At 60.0% G+C, this 14,358-nt stretch overlaps 1 pseudogene; it reads right to left on the minus strand.

Moving 5' to 3' along the window:
• Nucleotides 1-247: 247 nt before the first annotated feature.
• On the minus strand, nt 248-14,119 carry LOC142440688 (cytosolic phospholipase A2 beta-like; annotated as a pseudogene).
• Between the last annotated feature and the right edge of the window lie 239 nt (nt 14,120-14,358).

Here is a 14,358-nt window from a genome sequence, read left to right on the forward strand (position 1 = left end):
GCTCCAGGGGCCCAGGGCCCAGGACCAGAGCAGCTGCTGAGCTGTGGCAAGCCCGTAGTCACAGCTTCAGTTCACAGTGCAGATGGCCCTCTGTGAGGTGCTGGCAGCTCCTGCCCCGTCTGGGGTACCAGGGCATACACCCAAGGCTAGGAAGGGTGCTGCTGGGGCCAACCAGGCCCTCCGAGGCCCCAGAACACTGGGGGATGGCTCTCTGAGGCTGAGGCATGGTGTCACTCGGGGCGGGCTGTCAGTGCTGCCTCCTCTTCCGCACGGCCTCGCGCAGGGCAGCCGGCAGCCGCTCCTGGTTGTTGCAGATGTTGTAGTGGGCCAGGCCCAGAAGCTTGTCCAAGTCCTCTTGGCTATAGGTCACTTTCGAGTAGTGGTAGGGGGAGTCAGACGGAGACAGGTTCACCCGGCCGGCCTCCTGCTCCTCGGGTGTCCTAGGGACCCCTGTGCAGAGAGCACATCGTGGGCATGGAGGGGCAGGGTGCTGGGGTGGAGGGAGGGTCTGCTGGGTCGGGGAGGCTGGGACACCAGGAAGGGGGTGGCGGCAAGCTGGCTCACCAGGGGCTGAGTGGTCCCGGAAGGAGTCGTTGACCAGGGGGAAGTGCAGAATGACTGGGGCCTCAGGCCGGCCGGGATCAGAGAACTTGTGGCACTCCCGAGGCTGGCGCTCCTCATCGAGGCTGGGAGAGATGGGCGGGAACGGGATGCCCTGCTCTTGGCACATGCGGCCCACCAGCTGCAGCTGCCTTGGGCTCCCTTGGTCCTGGACACTGACGTCACATAGGACCAAGCATCAGTCGGAGTGGACAGCCGTGCCGCAGCCCCTCAGAGCTCCACCAAACGGACTGTAGCCATCACTGAGGCCAGCCATGAAGGGCACACACCTCTCACTAAATTAACACAGAAACTAAACGCTGAGGTGTCGACGGCCTGCAACCAGCCGGGGTGCAGGTGCAGCCAACCAGATTCACCATCATATCCTCTCCCCATTGCGGAGAAAGCCCCCTGATGGAGCGTGAATGAAACCCCAGTTCTTTTCACAGGGAGTGCTGGTGGTGAAACAGTTATGTGCTGGGCGAGGTTCTGCAGGTTCAGCACTGGGAAACCACCCGCTGCTCCATGGAGAGAGGGCCGAGCACCACGTTCCTGAACTTGTGCCTCCACGTTGGTAGCCACAGACTCTCCCTTAACAGCCATGCTGCCTTCAAGTGAGCACATGGCTGGTCTGATCTCCCTACAGAGGCAGACATCCTCTGGCTCTCTCTTCCTGCTGTCGCCCAGCCCCCCTCTCAGCTTCCCCCAATGCAGCTGTTAGGCTTGCTCACTTGTGAACTCAGCGTTACTGTCGATCCCACCCACCTTGTGGCGTATGTAACTACTGAATATGCATGTCTTAAGGCTACCTGTAACTACCCCAAGATAATACAGATGCTCTCTCTTCCCCCACTTCCTCGTGGTCCATCAAGAGGAGCTGAGGTGAGCATGCTATCATAAAACGTGCCTGACTCCTTTATTGTACTCTCGCTCCCCTATCTCTCCTAGCCTCTATGACTTTACTAGACCTTTACTATTTTATCGCCATACAATTGTGCCTACTGACCCATTGGTTGTTAGAGGCTGATTTCCTGTGACAAACTGCTCCGTGGGCATTTTTACTCCCGTAAGCAGTTCGATCTCGGAAACACACCAAGGGGGACCCGGTGAGTCAGCATGGACTCCATGGTGGGGATCCTGGTTTGGTTCTTTTGACATGGTGTGGTGGTTAGATATTATGTCCACTTGGACCTGCGTGAAAGTGCAGGGGTGGAGTCCCACCTGTCACTCAGGTGGAAGCCTGGTGATCCCTCCTTGGAAGGAAGGGGAGATGCTATGAGCCTCTTCCTCCTCGCTGGGATTCTGTCTCCAGGGACGGCCCCATGGGGCCACCAGCCTGGAGAGCCGCCGACTCGGCCGTGTTCACGCCAGCCTGGGCATTATCTGCCTGCAGCTACACAGAGGCTGAGGAAGGTTCTGACTAGCATGGTCTTGAATCACACTGGGCTGGGATGCCTTGCTGATCTAAAATGACATCTTGATCTAAAGCTCTTTCTTTCTACACAAAGGAGTGTTGCTGCTTTTGTTTCTCTGGACAGCTCAGCCCATAGCATGTGGGTCCCTGTCTCATAGGGTTGGGAGGAAGCCAGCAAGGCACACACTGTGAAGCCGCCCTAGCATCCTCGGGTGCCACTCATCAGCTCCCCCACCTGAAAGGTGGCATTTAAGTTGTAGTCCAGCGACAGGATGAGGTCCACGTCCCGGGTGGGCTGCAGGAGGGGCGGGCAGCTGGTGTTGACAAAGTAGCCCACGTCCAGCAGGCACAGGCGGGGCTCCCCAGGGGTCAGCTGGTTAGGGAGTCCATCCAGTTTGGTGTCTGGAGAAGTGGGCGGGGTGGGAGGGCAGCCTTGAGCACGGGTGCTGAGGACACCACGCTTGCTCCCCTGGTCAGTGGCAGTCACTGGCTGCTCCTGGAAAAAGACTCCACCCTCAGGCCCCACCCACCTGGCCCCAGCCCTGAAGCAACCTCCAGCCCCAGCTGAAGGAGAAAGCAGGAAACTCTACTTCCCACATCCCGTGGGGCCACACATGGAAGGCCTGGAGCCAAGGGGTGAGGTGAGGGGCCCAGGAGGGGCCTGGAGCCAAGGCCCACAGCTCTGGGAAGACATCAGGGGGCTGGACCCCGGTGGGAGAAGCTACCTTTCCAGGAGGAGAAGTGAGGGTGCTGGAAATAGTCTTTGTGGAACTGGAGACCACGCAGAAAGTTGTGGGTGGCCTGGGCAAGCGGACGCCACGCCAGGAGGCCAGAGAACAACTCCCCGATTCTCCCAGCCAGGCTGGGTGGCACTTCCATCTTCAGCACTGGGACCTGCTCCTTGTCTGCACAGCCAGGGAGTGGGGCGTGGGTGCTAGCCCAGTCTGAGGGCAGTGACCCCGGAGAGGGAAAGAGCTGAGACCAGTGCCCCCACCACCACACACACACAGAGCTGGGAGTCACATGCCCACCCCCAGCACCAGCCCCGGAGCCTGGGCACCTACCCAAGCTGGTCAGGGTCTGAGCCCAGCGATCCCAGAACGGACTGGACTCCGAGGACCAGTATAAGCTGTCTTGGAGGCTGGCTGCATATAGGTTGGTCCAGATACCTGGGAGCGCAGACACAAGGGGACGAGAGCCCCCATTCCTGTCACAGCCTGACCCTTCCCTGCTGCCCGCCTCAGTGATGGGGCTCCCCCAGAAACATCCTCCCCTCCCCCATTCTCTCTCCAAGACCCCCTCACCTTCCAGGAAGCAGATGCGGGACTCAGGCATCCTCTTCATCAGCCGCCCCATGAAGAACTCGGAGCCGAAGAGCTCGGAGGGGATGAAGGCACCTTACTTGGAGAAACCGAGCTCGTAGGGGGAGAAATCACACCACTCTGCGGTGAGAAGGGACCGCTGTTGGCCACCACCCTCCTGCCCACCCGAACCCACGCAGGGCAGCCACAAAGGACGGGGCGACTCCCCTCCAGTCCAAGTGACTCTGGGGTCATGGGTGTCTGGATTCACTCGGGTCCCGGACCAGAGTGTAAGGAGAAGGGCATGAAAAACTGCCTCCCCACACCATCCCAACCACCCCTTCCCCGACCCCTGGCCGCCCGGGGCCTCAACCAGCTGCCTCGACCTGCCTCCAAATTCAAAGGTGGACAGGCCGTGCCCCTTAGTGTTGAGGGCATAGTACATGGGGAGAGGTTTCTGGCCGTGCCTCAGAGCCTGTCGCTGCTCCGAGAGCTTGTGGACATCAGGCTGTAGGGAGATAACTCCGTGTAAACCCATTGCTGCCTGGTCTCTGGAGATCTCCCCTCGCCCTGCTACCCAGCAGGGCTGCCTCCAGGTCCAGGCCCGTCCCCATGGGCCGCCCTTCTGTACCCCATCATGTCGCATGGCCTCATTGATGAGGTCCCAGAGGTTGGTGAAGCAGGCCGGGTGTCCCAGGCGAGCGCGCTCCTCCAGCTCCTGGTAGTACCATTGCAGCTGGCTGGGAGCCAACACGCCCAGCTTGTTCTTGGTCATCTGCGTCTTCAGCAGTACGGTGGCGCCCCCCAGGTCCTTCTGCGACCACTCTGGATCCTTGTAGAGGTTTTCTAAGGTCCTAGGCAAAGCCAGAGGTCGGGGGCAGACAGGTTCCTCTAAGAGTCCCCCGAGACCTCACACCCCTTCGGACCTTCTCTCCCAGGGCAGCAGCCCGCAGGTGCCTTCCAGCTCCATGGAGACAGCCGAAGCCCATGGGGCACCTTGGGCATATCGCACCTGCCACCTGCCTCCTCGCAGACCTTCCAATCTAGTCAGGGAGGCCAAGGGGGCACTGGAGAAGCCTTACCACAGGCACCCCTGCCTCTGCCCACTCACCCCCAGATCCCACACTCAGCCTGCTCACCAAGTGGAGCCTGAGGCCCCTGTGATGTAGAAGACGCAGTCCAAGAGGCCCAGCTCCCTGAGGCCGGTCAGCTGCCCATACAGGGAAGTCATTGCCCGGACCCCTCCACCAGTAGCCATGATTGCCACCACTGGGACCTGGAAGGGCAGAGTACAGCTGGGCTCAAGGGAGGCCCTGCGGGGACTTCCAGTTGGTGGAGGGGAGGTCAGGGTGCGCCGGGCAGTAAAAACCACAGGAGGATGACACAGCAAGTCAAGTGGCCACTCAGTCCCCTGCCCCTGGCCCCACCACCAAGTTAGCGTAGGTCAGAGTCTGGTGGGGACCCATGGAGCAGGTCTGAGTCAGAGCAGCTGAGGAGAGTCATGTCAGGATAACCTCCTTCAGCAGGGTGGGTCCTTTCGGGTTTTGAAAACTCCAGGGAGCGTACAGGCCACAGGCCTTATCTCCCCATCCCCAGCCTGGGGAGTACGGCGGTCACTTCTTAAAAGACACAGGCTCACCTCAAAACCCCTAAATCAGCGTCCCTCTCCCCTTGCAAGGAGCTCATTTCCTTAGGAGCCAGCCCAACCAGCAGAGAGGCCTGGCCAGATGTCCACCGAGTTGTCTGAGAGGCCCAGTCTTAAAAGCAGCTCCAGGTCACGGGCCAACGCACAGAGAAGGGTAGCTACCCCTGGTGGGGCCCGTGGTTCTGACACTGCTCAGCCGCATTGGGCCCAAGATAACATCAAGAAAGCTACGGGAAGTACAAGGGGGGTAGGTGGGCAGACGAGAGGCAAACACAAGTCCGCCTTACAACCAACCCTGGTCGGGCAATGGAAGTGTGGAGGCCCACTCAGCTCAACACTCGGCCTGAGACCCCCACACTCCTGCCCAGCCCGACAGACCTCGTCCTCCTGCAGGTCTCCCTCCAACTGCAGGGCCTGCTGCAGGGCCTTGGCCACCACCTGCTCAGGAAGGCCTGCTCCTCAGCACACAGCTCGAAGCCCAGGCGCACGGCCAGCTCCCCTGGTCTGGGGGTGGGGTGGGGGGATGGACGGACAGTGAGGCAGTGCTCATCCTCGTCAGAAAAAGAGAACACTCGGCCCATCTCCCTGCAAGATCCACGTCCATCTCTTCTCTCCCTTCAGCCTGCGTGCTGAAGCTTGGAGAGTGAGGGGGGGATGGTGGGCCCAGAGCCACACAAACACGCCCGGCATGACAGCAAGGCCAGCCGGCAGATGAGGGTGTCCCTGTGGCCAAAGGTGGCCCTGAGTCTCAGCTTCTCCCTCCCCTGCAACGCTGGACCAGGGCTACACTGGGGAGGGGGCACGGGGGCTGAGAAGGAACAAAGGCCTTTAAGTTGGGGCTGCTTATGCTCCCAGACACCGAGGGCCAGCAAAAGTTCTTGAAGGCCCAGCCACGTTGCTTCCACCCAAAAGGTTGCTTCCTTCTGGTCTTTGTGCTCCTCAAACCAGGCATGTTACTCTCCTCAGCCCCCACCTCTCTCCCACCCAGTGAGGCCACACGCAGACTACAAGGCTGAGGAAGGACCCTCTCTGCTCTGAGCACCTTCCCAAGACTGGGAGCTCCCTGCTGCAGCCACCCGCTTGCTTCCGGTCCTCCAGGCCACCCAGCTGCACGTAGCGCCCTCCCTCCCCCGGCTGCTCTCCCCCAGCCCAGCCTCTCACCTGTCTTCTTTTCTCAGCTCCACCTTCATCAGAGGCTCCTGCAAACCAGCAAAACACCACTCAGAAAGGCTGGCACCTCCACCCCAACTTCGGCCCTGGGATGCCCCAGTCATCTCCACAGGGATGCACCCCCACAGCCCAGCCCAGGGGCTTGGCCCAAAAGAAAAGGGAGAGAAGGAGTCACCCCCTGCCACCACCCCCGCACTGGCCTGAGGCCCTGTCCCACCCCCACATCAAGGTCTCTTCCTCTGAGTGAAGAGTACCTGGGACGTAGGGAAGACCAGCCTCACGAGCTGGTCTGATGGCAGGGCCCTGAGTGGCACCTTCAGTTGCTCCTGGCGGGCGTTCTGCAAGGGGACTAAAACTGTACACTTACCCGAGTCTCAGAGCAGGGGTACCACCCGGCCCTGTGGGCCTGAATTCCAGGGGGTCAGTGGGGGGGGCACCCTACCTGCAGGTGGATACTCAGCTCCTGCTCCCAGCAGGTGGGGAAGTGGAAACGGAAGGAGTCACTGCCTACGGTGGCCTCCTGAGATCCCTCGTAGGATCCGGGGACCACAAGCTGATCTTTTCCCTTTGACTCTGGAGAAAGGAACCGAGGTAGGGGTGGGAGGGGGTTCCCTGCCCGTGAGGTGTCTCCCGCCCCTGTGGCTGGCAGAGGCTGGGAGGAGTTACCCCCAGCCCAGCCCCCTCAGAGCAGGGTCATGGGAAAAGACCAGGTCTTGGTAAGCCCGGGCAGTTTCACCCCCAGCCCCTAGCCTTCGGAGGCTAAAGGTGGCTGGCAGCTTCTTCCAGGATGGGCAGCTGAGGAAGGGGGAAGACATAGGCTGAGGGCCAGGGCTGTCCTGGTGACCTGGGAGACTCACCCTTCTGGTCCCCGGCCTCCTTCAGCCGCACATGCAAGCGGGAAAGCTCACGGGCCTGTGTTGGGAAGAGAAGATTCATATGCCGCCCCTCCCACGCAAGGATACCTCACCACTACCCTTTCCCCTGCAGCCCGCGGTTCCTGCTCCTCAGTCCCATGTCCTCTGGAAATCATAGCTCCTCCAACTTTGCTCTTTCCTGGTCCAGACAGACTTGCAGCCAGGAGGGCAGGTGAGCAGATGGCCTGAGGGAGGGTGTGTCACTCACCACTACAATCCCAAAGCACTACTATGATCCCAAATCACTACTGTGATCCCAAATCACTACTATGATCCCAAATCACTACTATGATCATAAAGCACTACTATGATCCCAAAGCACTACTATGATCACAAAGCACTACTATGATCACAAAGCACTACTATGATCATAAAGCACTACTATGATCACAAATCACTACTATGATCCCAAAGCACTACTATGATCACAAAGCACTACTATGATCCCAAATCACTACTATGATCACAAAGCACTACTATGATCACAAAGCACTACTATGACCCCAAAGCACTACTATGATCCCAAAACACTACTATGATCCCAAATCACTACTATGATCACACAGCACTACTATGATCCCGAATCACTACTATGATCCCGAATTAGTACCATGATCCTAAGTCACCATTACCATCCCAAGTCACCACTATGATCCCGAATCACTACTATGATCCTGAATCAATCACTACAATGATCTGACTCACCACTAGGACACCGTTGCTGGTGAGCTGCTCTGCACAGTCTGTCCTGGGAAAAGCCATGAGCGGGGGTCAGGTTCTTGCCCCCAAGGAAGCCTAGGCAGTCCTTCCAACCACAGAGGGTCCCCGGGGAAGGACACCAGCCCTGAGCGCACGAGGCTCTCTCCTTCCAGAAGGGACAGATTTGACCCAGAGCCCCTCTCCCTACCTCGCAACCCCCAACTCCCCTGACCCCCGCAACCCCCAACTCACACACTCCGCAGGCGGAATTCAACGTCAAACCGCTCCCCACCCTGAAAAAGCAAGTTATACAGGTAAGACGTGTGCATGTATGTGGGCATGCATGTGAGTGGTTGTGTGCACATGTGAGTGTGTGTGCATGTGTATCCACATGGCTGTGCATGTGTGAGTGTGACAGTGGTTGAGTGCGTGTGCTTGCTTGTGAGTGTACCTGTGTATGTGTGTGAGGCTGTGTGTGGGTGTGAATGTGAGTGTGAGTGTGTGTGTCAGTGTGGGTATGTGCAGATTCCAACCCAGATGCCAGCCAGGGGTGCCAATGCGGGGAGGGCTGCTGTCCATAATGTGGCCCCGAGGAGGGGGCCGCTCCTCGGGAAGCAGGTCCTGGTTGACAAGGGCCTCGGGCACCAGGGAAACCTGACCTCATGGTCTGTAAACAAGTTCTTTGAAGAGGGCATTTAAGCAGCATCCCGTTGGTGGTACCGAGGGTGGCCGCCCATGTGGAGTCTTGCCTGCAGGCTCAGCAAGAAGCTCTGGCGCCGGAACTCCCCAGGCAGCAGAGTGCCCACGTCAAACAGCACTGACAGCATGGGGACGTCGCTGGTCAGCAGGTCCTGGTCAAAGACTTTCAGCTCCACCATGTTCTGGAAGGGGAGCAGCGGGACAGGGCCATGGGGTGGGGGGTGGTGTGGGGGTGGCGCTGGGGGTACGCAGGACTGGGCTGAGGCAGGCCCACCTTGATCTGGCTGTGCACCTGGAAGTGGAAGCTCTGGTTCCAGACAGGGTTTCTGCAGTTGTTGACCGTGCGCGTCTGGAGCCGGTGGTTGCAGGCCGTGGGCAGCCACAGGGTCACATAGAATTCACGGTGGGTCACTTGGAGGAGAAGAAATGAGGGCCAATTCTCCCCCAAGCCACGCAGAGTTCACCACCAGAGGGATCCCTGGGGACGCACCAAGCCCCACCCTCCATCACCAGCCCTTGCCCATCACTCTTTGCAGCCCCTCCTCCCAGGACCTCGCAGGCCCAGCCCTCCTGTCACCTCCCACCGTCCCTGCCCTGCTCCAATTGCAACCTCAGTTCCCTTCTCCTCTCTCGGTCAAGTCACCCACGTCCCTGGCAGGCAGGCTGTGGGCCTGCAGCACAAGAATGGTGAGCAGGCAGGTCCCGGGCAACTTGGCCTGCAGAGCAGCGGGGAGGGGACAAGCTTGCTGTGGGATGACATGACCAAAGGCCGCAGGCGATGGAAGGGAGGTTGGGGCACCTGTGAGGGCTCACCCTGCACCAACAGGGCCAAGGCCACCCAGAACCCCGAGTCTAGAAGAGACAGGGCACGTCCATAGGAACTTACACAATGCCCATGACAGGTCTGTCCCAAGGGCTATCCATACATTAACTCAGCCGACTACTACGCTGCCTCACGAGGAGGCGGAGGCATGGAGAGGTGACCCAGCAACTGGCCGGAGACCCAGAGGCAGGATCGCTGTGCTCTCCGCTTCCCTCTCCTGGAACCAGCAGGCTCCCATCTTGCCACCTGTCTGCCCCAGCCCATGCCCTCGCTTACAAAGCTCTGGGTGGGCATACAGAAGGGCATGGAGGGAGCGGCCTGCTAGGACTAAGCTCCTGCTTGCTCACTCGCTCCTCCCTGTGCATCCCACCCCTGGTCAGGGGGAAGTTCTGGAAGCCACCTCTGTGCTGGGGCAGGTGGGAGGTTACCAGGCCAGGCAGCCCATGGGCGCCAAGCCCTGCGCCCTCCAGGTTCTCCGAGGGCAGAGGAACAAAGGACCCCAGGACTCCATCCCAAACCACCCCGGGCTCTGGGCTGAAGCCCTGCCAGGTGCGCTGGGGCCAGGGAGCGTGTGTCAGCACACCCTTTCACTGGCCTCCCAGCTGTCGTTGGAAGTCCCAGCTGCATGCACCCAGGGGTTCCTGGCAGAGGAAGAACCCGGGAAAGTCACCCATCTCATCAGTCTCAGGCCCCGACAGCCCAGGCAACTGACTCAGAGGGAGCAGGGGAGCAGCCAGGAGCCTCTCCCTGCCTAGAAGCTCTGTGGATCCGCAGCCCAGCCATGCCCCTACCCAAAGCTGGCAAACACGCCCCCTACACCTGAAGACCACCGTGGCCACAGCCCTCCAGAGAAAGCATTAGCTAGGACTCAGGTGGGGAGCAAGGGTCAGAGTGGGCTCCAGTGCCACGCCAGTCTTACCAGAGCCATGACGCTGGGGGTCCCAGGCGGGGCGAGCAAAGGCAGCAGTAGCCACTGGGCCGAGGACTGTGGGGTTTTAAGCCAAAATCCAAGTATGTCCCAACTGGCCTCCCTAGCCCCTCCCACCTGCATCTTCCGCTCCGCCCAAGCCCCACACCCTGTCCAAGAAATGTGGCACCTCAGCCTATACTGGGGCTACTGACACCCTCCCATGGGCTCAAGGTCCCCCACCCCTGCTGGGTTCCTGGAAAACCCACTGCCCCCAGCAGACACCACCTGGGCCTGCCCAGCTGGGTCCTGCTTCCAGGACAGCTCACCAACCACCCGTGTGAGCAGGACAGGAAGGTATGGCTTGGAGGGGCCACAGGTCTGGGCAGCCGCCAGAGGTAGGGCAAGGGCAGAGTCCCCACCAACAAGGCTTGTAGCAACATCCAGGTACCAGAAGGACAGGAATGCCCAGTCTCCACTGAAGCAGACCCGGAGGAGGGGTGTATCCGGAGCCTATCATCACAGCAGGGGAGTGGCTGTTACTAAAAACAGCTCTTCAAAGCCAGGGCCTGGGCCACCTGGGTCCCCAGAGATGGCCAGGACTGGAGCTCCAGGTGGGCACCCAGGGGAAGGGGGCTCATCTCCCCTTTTGTGGGGGCAGCATGAGAAAGCCAGTTCCTTCTGCAGAGGAGCAGCCCAGGGGTGGGGGTGGGGCAGTTTATGTCCCCTGGTCCCTGTGCTGGTTAGGAGACACAGGCTCGTCCCCAGGCCACCAACCCCATCGCGAAGCAAACCAGAGTCCCAGTCAATGAGCCCTGGCAGAGAGTTAAAACAGGGTTGGCCTGCCGGACAGACCGGAGTACAAGCTGTGGTCCCTGGACAGACAGGGAGCTAGCTCCTCTCTCTGACATTTCCATCTGAACCCTCCCCGCCCTCCTGGAGACACAGAAATCCACAAGGGGCAGGTACCACATGGAGCCTCCCCGGCTTTATTGAGCATGTCTTTCGAGCGAGCGAGCGAGCGGGCCCTTACAGAAACCCTCTCCAGGCCCCAGGGCAGCCAGAAAGGTAGGGACCATCATTATGTCCACTTCACAGCTTTACAGAGGAGGGAGGACGCCGCAGCTGGCCTCCACCCACGGGGCTGCTTCACCTGCGTGGCAGCTTTCTGGAAACCCTGACCTAGACACCTGCCTGGCACTTCCTGGTCCTCCTCCTATCACCCACGATAGTCTCCAGGATCGGTCCCAACCCAAACGGGGTTCTGGGTCAGACAGATTGCAGGGTGTCTCTGTGGGGGCCTATCTGGGGAGGAGCCAGAGTGCCCCCTGAGCTGTGGGGGGGCACGTTCCCTGGGGGCTCCACTAGTCCAGGCCTGAGGCCTTGGTGAGGGTGTCGAGCAGTTGGAAGTAACTGTACTTGAGGTCATACTCCATGTCGTACCAGAAGTTCACTGTGGGGAGAGCAAGCACAGGAGTGGGTGGCCCAGCTCTGACCCAGAGCCTCCCCAGCCCACCCGCTGGCCGAGGCCAGCAGCTCCTCACCAGCAATGCAGCCCTGGGACTGCTGCACGTGGTGGAACCACAAGGCCGGCAGGTAGAGCATCTCGCCGGCCTGCATGGTGCAGCGGAGGGCCTGGGCCCCACGGTACTGTGGGTACCGGGACAGATCTGGTGTCAAGGGATCCAGTGGAAGCCAGGGCACCTGGGGACGGAGCAGGACCGGGGAACTCGGCCTTTGGCCTTGCCAACGGTAAGGGCCAAAGGTCCCCCTCCATCCGCCCTGGGAAACCAGCCCCAGAAGGTGGGACCTTACGGAGGAAGGGGCCACCTTCCCAGGACTTTTGGGGCCCACTTGCTCCTCGGAGATGGATGAGCTTGCCCCTCCCTGAGGCCCAGGGCCAAGATGGACACCTTCTCCATGGCCTCTTCATCCACCACCTCAAAGGTGCCCGCCTCAGTGAGTCGGTAGGTTGCTGGGGTGTACAGCTCTGATGCCAGAGAAAAAGGGGGAGCTCAGCAAAGAGAGCTCCCAGCCCCTCACACCTCCTCCCAGCCTCTCCTGTTGGCTGCCTGGCCCCAGGGACACAGGCAGGGAAGCCTCGCTACCCTTCCTCTGGTTTGGGGCCCATGCGTAAGGCAGGTCCCAGCCCTACCATAGGGGATGAAGGGTCGATCGCTGGGCGGGTGAAACAGGAAATGTTTCTCTCCAGAGAGGACACAGTAGAGGTTTTCGTAGTGGTCCTTGTGCACTGCCAACACAAAGAAGGTCCTGGGCAGATTTGGCGGAGCAGGGCACATGAGAGGCAGAACCTGCCCACCCAGAGCCTTGCGCCTCAAGACAGCCAGGGGTGTAAAAACGAGAAAGTCCTGCGAATAAAGATTTCAACCTTCCATCCAAAGTGTCCCCTGATGTCTCCTTTACGCCCAGTACTAGTTCAACTTAGCCAGTAAAGGATCTCCATCCCTCTGCCATGAGCATGGTGCTCTTTTAAACTCCATCCGGGCTCAGACTGAAAACAGCCTCTTCAAAGAACAGCCAGGATCCTGGAGGACAATGAATTTATAAGGGGGAGGGGGAATCCCATTATTTTCTACACAGTTTCTGAAGCCCCCTCATTTCCCTCAGGGAGAAGAACTCGGGAAGGGAGGGTGAGAACGTTTGAACCAACTAGAGGGACTGAATCAATGTCACTGAGCTGTCAGCGTAGAAGCTTGGTGTGTGCTTTTGCTCTGTGTATTCTCAACGACATAGTCAAACCAGACTCCAGGAGATGCCCAGGGGGGGTCTGGGGTGGAGGGCATTCCAGATCCCAGCCACCAGGGACTTGGCACTCACCACACGCCCCATGCGGGTCATCTCTCCAAAGAGGTAAATATCCACGCATAGGGTTCTCCCAAGTTCACCTCCGGGGCCAACGTGCCCTCTGAGAGATGTCTAGTGCGCCCCCACACCAAAGTCATCCCACCCACCACGCTGCAACGCCGCTCCTCCTCTGTTCGCAGAATTGTAGACCGACCCTCCAGGCCAGCCTCCCACCCTTGGCCCCATCCTGGCTCCTCCCTGTCCCTGCATCCCAGAGACACCTACAGGACATCACTGCGGCCGCCTCCCCCAGCCAGAAGTTCACCGCGTCTGGCATCTTCCCTGCAGGACAGAGGAGGAGAGTTAGGAGTGGTTGTCCCCTGCAGGTCGGGTCTGGGATAACACCCAACAGGATGTGGGCAGGGGTACTGCATGCGAGCGAGGGGCATCACAGGGAAAAGTGGCGAAGAGGCCATGGTTTGGAGGGCTTGGGGAGTGGGCCCAACCCCCCACAGGCAAAAGTTAGAGCACTAATCCTTTGCAGTTGGTCAACAGTCAAGGCTTCCAGGGCGGCAGGGCCTGACCCTGGCCATGGGGTGGTGGGTGTGGGCCAAGACAATCAATGTCACCGAGCTGTCAGTGTAGAAGCTTGGTGTGTGCTTCTGCTGTGTATTCTCAACGACTGCCCTCTGCCCCAGTCGCCCCCTCTCACCCAGAGCCTCGGAGGCCCAGGGCACGTGGGGCTCCAAGTCGGGCAGCAGCTGGGGCAGCTCGGTAAGCAGGTTAGAGCACTGCTTCTGCACGTAGAGCACGCCAGGGTGCCGGGCCCTGCCCTCCAGGACGTCCAACACACCTCACAGGGGCAGCAGGCGCTCGGCTGGCATCACGAAGTGGTCTCCGCGCACGGAATCAGCATAGCCATCTGGGGTCACCACTACGCTCATCTCCGTGGCACCCACCGTGGCCCTAGGGGAAGGGACTCTAAGAGCATGCCCACATGCCACAAGACAGCTCGCCCATCACCCTAGCCCAGCCCAGGGCTGCACCCACCTCAGATAGGGGAGCGACCACTTCTGCAGGGCATTGTGCATGATGCAGGGCCTGCTGGGGAAGACCCAGTCCCGGTAGAAGTGCAGTGGCATCGGGGCCTCACCCAGGTAGGGCACGGTTGGAGGCACGCCAAGCTCTTAAGTGGGGTGGGAGGTAGATGTTGACATAAACAGCACCCAGCCACTTACGGATGAGATGCCCTCTCTGGGCAGGCCACAGGGTATCACTGGGCAGTGCTCACTGGGGAGGGACCAAGAGACTCTGGACCACCAGAAATAGAAGGGGATTTTCAAGGAGGAGGCTGCCGCACGCCTACTCCAGGAGGGGCCAC

The sequence above is a fragment of the Tenrec ecaudatus genome, chromosome 1 (assembly GCF_050624435.1).
Source record: "Tenrec ecaudatus isolate mTenEca1 chromosome 1, mTenEca1.hap1, whole genome shotgun sequence".
Taxonomy (NCBI): domain Eukaryota; kingdom Metazoa; phylum Chordata; class Mammalia; order Afrosoricida; family Tenrecidae; genus Tenrec; species Tenrec ecaudatus.